Below are 8,995 nucleotides of genomic sequence, written 5' to 3' on the forward strand. Positions count from 1 at the left end.
CGTCTGGGAAAAGGTTCCGAAGCATTCGGGCTCTCTCGACCAGACTATGTAACAGTTTCTTCCCCCAAGCTATCAGACTCCTCAATACCCAGAGCCTAGACTGACACCTTATTACGTAGTTCAGTCTAGTTTTTTGTAATCTGTCATGTAACACGATGGTCCTGAAAAACACTGTCTCATTTTTACTGTGTACTATACCAGCAGTTATGGTCGAAATGACAATAAAAGTGACTTGACTTGACTTGAGTGTCTGTATACCCACAGAGAAAGATCCTACCTCTTGTGCCCTTTTTCAAAACAGAATCCAAAGTGGTCATCTATTCCAGTTGATTATTTAAACTTTGCATGAGCTGAATTGATTTCTCAGTGTTGTCCCCCTTTTCCTGAATCAGAAGGAAAATAAAGAAATGATACAATACAGAAGTTAATTATTTTAATGAAATGATAACACAGAATATGAAACTAAAAAACCACATCCCCAAAATAACAAGTGGTAAACTTCAATAGCAAACCTCAACCAATTTACATTTAGTAATTAGTCAGAAGCAATGGAAAGTTCTGTTAAGTTGATTACATTATTGGTCGTATGACTGTCAACTTTCAACACTCAGCGGTCCTTGATACTTAGAAGTAACTTTTATAGGTCAATGCCCAAAGGCAGAAGAAAACAAGAGAAATGCGAAGTACCTCTACACTTCAAAGTTCAAAGTAAATTTATTATCAAAGTATGTATATGTCCCCATTAGACCTGTTGATCAAAATCACTAGACACGCAGGTGAAAAATGGGACATTGCATTAGGCACTGACTGTACACCTACTACATGAGTTCCCATGTAGGATTCTCTAAAGGTTAACATGCAAGTTGAGATGGTGGTGAGGAAGGCAAATGCAATGAAATCATTCATTTTGAGAGGACTCGAATATAAAAGAACATCACACTGAAGCTTTATGAGACGTTGGTCAGACTACACTTGGAGTATAGTGAGCCGATCGAAACTGGCATGTGACGTGAAATTTGTTAATTTAGCAGCGGCAGTTCATTGCAATACATAATCTAAGAGGGAAAAAACAAATAACAAAAAATAAATAAACAAGTAAATCAATTATGAATGTTGATTAGATTTTTTAAAAACATGCAGAAACAGAAATACTGTATATTAAAAGAAAAGTGAGGTCATGTCCAAAGATTCAATGTCCATTTAGGAATCGGATGACAGAGGGGAAGAAGCTGTTCCTGAATCGCTGAGTGTATGCCTTCAGACTTCTGTACCTCCTTCCCGATGGTAACAGTGAGAAAAGGGCATGCCCTGGGTGCTGAAGGTCCTTGATAATGGACGCTGCCTTTCTGAGACACCACTCCCTAAAGATGTCCTGAATACTTTGTAGGCTAGTACCCAAGATGGAGCCTACTAGATTTAGAACCTTCTGCAGGTTCTTTCAGTCCTGTGCAGTAGCCTCTCCATACCAGACGGTGATGCAGCCTGTCAGAATGCTCTCCATGGTACAACTACAGAGGTTTTTGAGTGTCTTTGTTGGCATGCCAAATCTCTTCAAACTCCTAATGACGTATAGCCGCTGTCTTGCCTTCTTTATAGCTGCATCAATATGTCGGGACCAGGTTAGATCCTCAGAGATCTTGACACCCAGGAACCTGAAGCTGCTCACTCTCTCCATTTCTGAGTCCTCTATGAGGATTGGTATGTGTTCCTTCGTCTTATCCTTGCTGAAGTCCACAATCAGCTCTTTCGTCTTACTGACGTTGAGTGCCAGGTTGTTGTTGTGGCACCATTTCACTAGTTGGCACATCTCACTCCTGTACGCCCTTCATCACCACCTGAGATTCTACCAGCAATGGTTGTACTGTCAGTAAATTTATAGATGGTATTTGAGCTATGCCTAGCCACATAGTCATGTGCATACAGTGAGAAGAGCAGTGGCTAAGCACAAACCCCTCAGGTGTGCCAGTGTTGATCATCAGCAAGGAGGATATGTTATCACCAATCCACACAGATTGTGGTCTTCCATTTAGGAAGTCGAGGATCCAATTGCAGAGGGAGGTAGAGGCCCAGGTTCTGCAACTTCTCAATCAGGATTGTGGGAATGATGGTATTAAATGCTGAGCTTTAGTTGATGAACAGCATCCTGAATTAGGTGTTTGTGTTGTCCAGGTGGTCTAAAGCCCTGTGGAGAACCATTGAGATTGCGTCTGCCATTGACCTATTGTGGTGATCGGCCCCCATATCTAAGAAATGATTTGTTGACATTGGAGAGAATCCGGAGGAGGTTCATGAAATTGATCTGGGGATTGAAACGTTAATGATGTGGAGCATTTGGAGTTCAGAACGGGGGGAGGTTGGAATCTTATTGAAGCCTATTGAATATTGAATGGCCTAGATAGAGTGGATGTGGAGAGGATGTTTTCTATAGTGAGGGAGTCTAGGAGCAGAAGGTACAGCATCAGAATAGAAAAATCTCCTCTTAGAACTGAGATGAGGAGGAACTTCTTCAGCCAGAGGCTGGTGAATGTGTGGAATTCATTACCACAGACGGCCGTGGAGGCCCAGTCACTGGGTATATTTAAGGCAGAGCTCCTGATTAGCAAGGGAGTCAAAGACTATGAGGTTAAGGTAGAATAACCTAACTCTACTTCTATGTCTTATGGGCCCTCAGCTCAACTTCCCCCTCCACCTAAAGCATCAGCCATTTCACTTTCATTCTCTCCTGCTGCACTGACTAGAGTTTCCTCCATTTGCCTCTCACCCACTGGCACGGTAGTGCACAGATATCTCCATCCTTGTCTTTCCATTTCACACCTTTCACTCTTGTGAAGTGAACGATCATGCTAAAGAAATAAGATCTGTCCTCACTCAACCGCACTTTCTCTTTCAATATTTTTATTAATTTCTACATAGAAGAATACAGAGTACAAGATATATATTACAAGTCAAAAAAGGATAAAATAATACCAAATACATTATATTTGAATCACACTTGCAATCTCATTACCCTATATTCATGTCAATTAAATTAAATCGTAATATTGAAATGTGATAATTTTATTATACAAAAAAGAATCTAAGCCCACTACCAAGATCGAAGCTGTTTGATAAAGAAAGAAAAAAAGAAAAAAAATCCTCATCATATGGTGCAATATGTTATTAGCCAACATCTGTACCTTAAGAGCAAATCAAAGGTTTTGAAAATAGTTCAAAAATGGTCCCCACAATGTTTGAAAGTCTTGACTAGATTCAGAAATTGAACAATGGATCTTCTCTAAATTTAAGCATGACATAAGATCACGTAACCATTGAGTGTCAGTAAGCGGAACGACATCGTTCCATTTAAGCAAGAGCGCCCTCCTAGCTATAAGAGAAATAAAAGCCAAAATGTGCACATCAGATGTCTCCAAAATAAAGTCCTTTCCTCCAACAATACCGAATACGGCAGTCGAAGGGTTAGGCTTAAAATTTACTTTGAAAAGTACAGAGAAAGTTTGGAATACTTCCAGTATTTTTCAACACCTGGGCATGTCCAAAACATATGAATTGGTGAAGCTTCTCCATTGTTACATCGATCACAATAGGAAGATATATCCAAACAAAAACGGTAGTGCGATATTAATACGCAGCAGTCTCTCTGGACTCTGGACTGGGGATTGCCAATCTTTATGTGGATTTTCTGGTGTAGTCTGTTTTGTCATATGTTTTTGTGATATCATTCTGGAGAAACGTTGTCTCATTTTTTAACTGCATTGCATTTGTGGTTTCTAAATGACAATAAACTGAATCTGAATGATGACATTGGCAATAAAAAATAAACTGAGTGCAAATTATTGAGGAATATATTTCATATATATATATATATAAATATATATGAAATATATTTCATATTCCTCAATGGTATACCGCAAAGGTATACAAAAAAAACGACTGGTTCAAGTGAACAGACAGTAGTTAGAAAATGAGACCCAAAAAAACAATGATGGGCAGTGAAGAAACAGCAAAGGAATTAAACAGATTTTACATGATGAAACTATTGAGCACACAGACAAGACCCTGATGGCCTGTATCCTCGGTCCGAAAAGTTGTGGCCATTGTATAGTGGATGCGCTGTTTATAGATCTTCCACAAATCCTTAAGTTCTGAAGAAGAACCAAAGGACTGTCAACAGAAAGGGAGACAAACTGGTTTTGCAAATAATGGTCAAAATTACTTAATTAAGGATGAAATAGCAGCACAGTAGAAACATCATAATTTAAACAAGCAAATTCAGCAAGGCTCCCTGAAGGGAAATAGTGTCAACCTCCTTGGCACCCTCTCTAAAGCTTCCACACCTTCCCTATAATGAGACAATCAGAACTGAGCACAATACTTCAAGTGTGTTTGAACCAGTTTTAGAGAGCTGCAACATTATCTTGTGGCTCTTGAACTCAATCTCCCCACCACAGAAAGCCAGCATACCACAGGACTTCTTAATCAACCTATCAACTTGAGCTACAACTTTGAGGGATCTATGGATCTGGACCCCAAGATCCTTCTGTTCCTCCACACTGCTAAGAACCCTGTCAATAACCTTGTACTGTGTCTTCAAGTAGCCTCTGAAAGTCCAACCTATTGTGAGAGTTGGAAATGGGTAAGGCTGACCAACAGGGTGAAGCTGTATAGGCCAATCCCCTATACAGTGAATACAATAGATTACAGAAACATTGATGAATTCCAAGGGAGGGTTTTCACGGTCTATGCTCTACTGGGAACTAACGGCCCAATAAGAAGAAGAAGGAATGCCTTCAAGTTCAATCTTCCAAAATGTATCATTTCATACTTCCCTTGATTGAACTTCATCCGGCACTTCTCCACCCAACTTCACATCCCTTTATAACCTACATCAACCTTTGACACTATCCAGAACACCTCCAGCCTTCATGTCATCTGCAAGCTTACTAATTACTTCTCCTCTTTCTTAACCAAGTCATTTATAAAAACACAAATTGTAGGGAATCTCTGCACAACAATGCTAGTCACCAACCACTGGGCAGAATACATTCCATCTACTACAACTCTCTGCCTTCTGTGGACATGCCAATTCTGAATCCATGCAGCCAAGTTTCCATGAATCCCATGTCTCATGGCCATCTGGATGAGCCTAACATGGAGAATCTTGTCTAAAGCATTACTAAAAGTCCACAACAGTGCTCTACCTTCATCAATTTGTTTTGTCACTTCCTCAAAATCTCAATCAGGCTTGTGTGGCATGAGCTGGCCCTCAGAAAGCCACGCTGACAATCCCTAATAAGTCTATTTGTTTCCAAATACCCTTAAATCCTGTCCCCAAGAACCCTCTCCAAAAGAGTGTCCACCACTGACATAAGAATTCATCTAGGAATTTGAAAAATTTCTCAACCAGAGACGGGTGGAGCAAAGTCAGAAGATGAGTTGTAGTTGGAATTTGCAGGAGGCATTTCACAAGGTGTTATGGTTTGGTCATAAGTCCTGTGACCTTAGGAGTCCCAAAAGGGTTAGAGATGGAACCACAAATGCTCACAATACATATTAGGGAGTTGGAGAAAAATTTGTGAACGTACAGTAGCCAAATATGCAAAGAATTAAAAACATACGGGAGGTAAGTTGCAGGGCAAAAGGGTTCATAACATTTTAGGTAACATTTGGATATTAAACACACAGCGCATATTTTCCTCGTTTGAACATATCAAATCATTGCAACACACCAATACTGTATCGCTGAATCAGTGGGAGCCCTGGGCTTGTTTCCCTGCAACAAGACGGTCACATCGAGGGGTGATGGGAGACAGCGATACTTGAAGGGGATTCCTTATGTCCAGTCTATTCTGCAATTTAGTTTTTGTGGGTCTCAGCACTTGCTTCTGTCCCACTTACTCACATTTTTTCCGCTGAAAAAACTCATCGGGTTTGCTTTAAGTGCAGGATGCTTGGACTCAAGGTATCGAAGCAGTTTTGAGGGCTTCATTGCCTCATTAGACAGCCTCCGGGCCCGAACTCCAGCTTCCCGCCCGCCCGCCGTCAGACGCCTTGGCCAGGTGCGGCTGGTCATGGGTGGGGTGAGAGGACAAGGTAAGGGTTGGGGGTCCCCGTGCCTGGGCCGTTTGGCTCGAGGGATGACTTTCAGTAGATCGCAGTGAGGTAGCTGCTCTGCTACTTATGAAACCCTGAGCCCGAATTAGGTCGTCTGCGAATATTTTAGCAGTAAGTTCCCCACGAACATTCAGTGTGCTAAACAGGTTTAGAGGCGGCGCCCATCTGTCCACGCTCCAGGCCAGTAGCAACGGCACTTCTCGCCAGCCGCGTGAGGCGGCCGGTAACCCGAGCCCAACCACTGATCCCTGGTGCTAGGGTATCACTGCATTTAGGTGACTGATGACCTCGTGTGCATTCAACAGTGGGCGTGACAGGGAATGAGGGAAGGTGCAGCTGACTCATATCATTTCATATCGCCAAATCATATCGTTTCCTTGCGGCCCAGTAGCACGTTTTGCGGCCTGGTGGTTGGGGACCACTGATCTATGGAACTCTATGGAGGTGGAGTTCTTGGGTATTTTTAAGATTGAGAGAGAGTGCAGTCTAACCAATGCCTTATAAATTCTCTGCATCACTTCCTTGCTCTTGCATTCTAGTCCTCTCAAAACCGCATTGCTATTAGGATGAAGTATTCAGCTTTCAACAAGGAGAGAACCTGTCATGAAGGAAACGTTTGAGCTGAGTAATGTTCTTAGCATTTCCTTTTCCAGTAGACCAGTTGGTCAAAAAAATTACCTGCTTGCATGTGAACATTTCAGTCAAGATACAGTCTTACTGCAGCCACTGCAAGCTGACATGAGCCAGATACAATATAAAACTGCAAAAGATACCAAATTAGCTGTGTGAAAAATATGAGAGGTCACTTGAATGTACTTACTTCCCCCACTTTACTCTGCCCTTTCCTCATCTCTGAGAGTCTTTCCCTCATCTGTGAGAGGCTGCATCACCTTCCCATCTCCATTGTGATTCTGCAGAGGTAAACAAATTATTGTAATCACCAGTTTAGAAAATCACATTTTGTAAGTGTCATTTGATTTGTCACTGTTTTGTCACTTTGTCTATGAGAATGAATATAACATGATAGTTCCTTTATGATGTCCTACACTGACTCGTCATTATCATAAATGGCACAAGGACTCTGTGGTTCCCAGCGTGGGTAGAACTCTCATTATTTCACCTTCAGTTAACTACAGGCCCATTGGCTGGTACCATCTCTGCCTTCCTCTGTCAGCTGAACTATGAAAAATGTTCCTTCATGGATATCATTGTTAAATCAGCTTCAATTACAGTAATATTTATTGCTCCATTAGTAAACCCTCCTGAAGCAACTGACAGTTGAAACAATGTCCATGATCTTCTCAAACCACCTTCCATGTCACTCTCCATCTTCACATTAGACTCCCAATGTTGTCCCACATTCCACATTCTCATCATGTTTATCTGGGAGTTCACCAGCCCAAAACAGAAATATCTATCAATCAGTATCACCAATGACATCTTACCTGAAAGCACCTGTCTTATCATCCCTACTCTTCCTCATCAGCCCTGGTTCTGCCAATCATACTGTGCAGAACTGACTCCCCAACATTACACCACGTTATTACTCCTCCCCTCCACAACAGACACATCACATCATCTCAACTAGTTTCTATAAGACCATAAGACACAGAAACAGAATTTCCTATGTCCATCAAGCCTTTGATCATGGCTGGTTTATTTTCCTTCTCAGCCCCATTCTCCTGCCTTCTCTCTATAACATTTGACACCCTTACTAATCAAGAACCTATTAACCTTTTTAAATATCCCCAATGATTTGCCTCTACAGATTAATTACCCACTGGCTAAAGAAATTTCTCCTCATCTCTGTTGAAGGGACGTCCAACTAATCTCAGGCTTTGCCCGCTGGTCCTAGACTCCCCCGTAACAAGTAACATTCTCTCCACATCCACTCTGTCTAGGCCTTTCAATATTCAGTAGGTTTCAATGAGATCTCCCCTCATTCTTCTAAACGCCAGAGGGCACAGTCCAGAGCCATCAAACTCGCCTCACATATTAATCCTTTCATTCCTGGATGTTTTCTGAGATCTGGGGACCAAAACTGTTCAGAATCTGCCAATGAGATGGAAAATAAGTCAACAATGGTGAATGGTGAAGCAGACTCAATGAGCTGAATGGCCTAATTCAGCCCCATGTCTTGTGGCCTTATTAGTAACCTTGGTACTTAACACTTCAGATACAATCAGCTGATATTACCCTCCAACATAGTTTGTAACTGGTGAAATTATGCATCGTTTCAAGATAAAAATAATGTGCAGGGAAAACATAACATGACATTATTTGAATTAAATTGCAGTCTGTTTGCATTCTGTTGTCAATATTATTTCTGCAGGAATTACAATTTATTGCGCGTGCCATTTAAATATTGGAGAGATATTATGTACTTACCCTGGTGTCTGGAATGTTCCGGTTACCTATCAAAAACACAAAGAGGTTTCCACAAAAAGTACTGTGAAATTAATTTACCATATTTCTATTTTGCTCTACCATATGTAATTAATGGAGTTTAAGTAGCAAATTACATTCTCGCATCAATCTACAAGAATGGTGTGTTTGAGATTGTTTTTCCAAAGTGACATCACCAGTCTGAAACTGGAGTGTTCCCATCACAACGGTAATGTTTGATGAAAGATTCCACCGCCGTCCGATGGAACCATTTTAAAATGGACAGCTACATTCTGATCATGTTAATATTGTGATAAACAATAGACAATAGGTGCAGAAGTAGACCATTCAGCCCTTCGAGCCTGCACCACCATTTTGAGATCATGGCTGATCAACTACTATCAATACCCGGTTCCTGCCTTGTCCCCATATCCCTTGATTCCCCTATCCATAAGATACCTATCTAGCTCCTTCTTGAAAGCATCCAGAGAACTGGCCT

The 8,995-nt window shown here is 41.3% G+C and overlaps 1 long non-coding RNA gene across 2 annotated transcripts; it reads right to left on the bottom strand.

The window, feature by feature from the left end:
* Positions 1 to 277: 277 nt before the first annotated feature.
* Positions 278 to 8,561, bottom strand: LOC140718584 (uncharacterized). Of its 2 annotated transcripts, none has more exons than XR_012096742.1 (3): positions 8,500 to 8,561; positions 6,932 to 7,022; positions 278 to 383 (listed from the first exon to the last, which is right to left on the bottom strand). It is a non-coding gene; the product is annotated as an uncharacterized lncRNA (long non-coding RNA). The 2 variants fall into 2 exon arrangements; XR_012096743.1 differs by lacking the exon at positions 278 to 383 and adding an exon at positions 455 to 1,055.
* Positions 8,562 to 8,995: the final 434 nt, after the last annotated feature.

This window comes from Hemitrygon akajei, chromosome 29 (genome assembly GCF_048418815.1).
Source record: "Hemitrygon akajei chromosome 29, sHemAka1.3, whole genome shotgun sequence".
NCBI classification, from domain to species: domain Eukaryota; kingdom Metazoa; phylum Chordata; class Chondrichthyes; order Myliobatiformes; family Dasyatidae; genus Hemitrygon; species Hemitrygon akajei.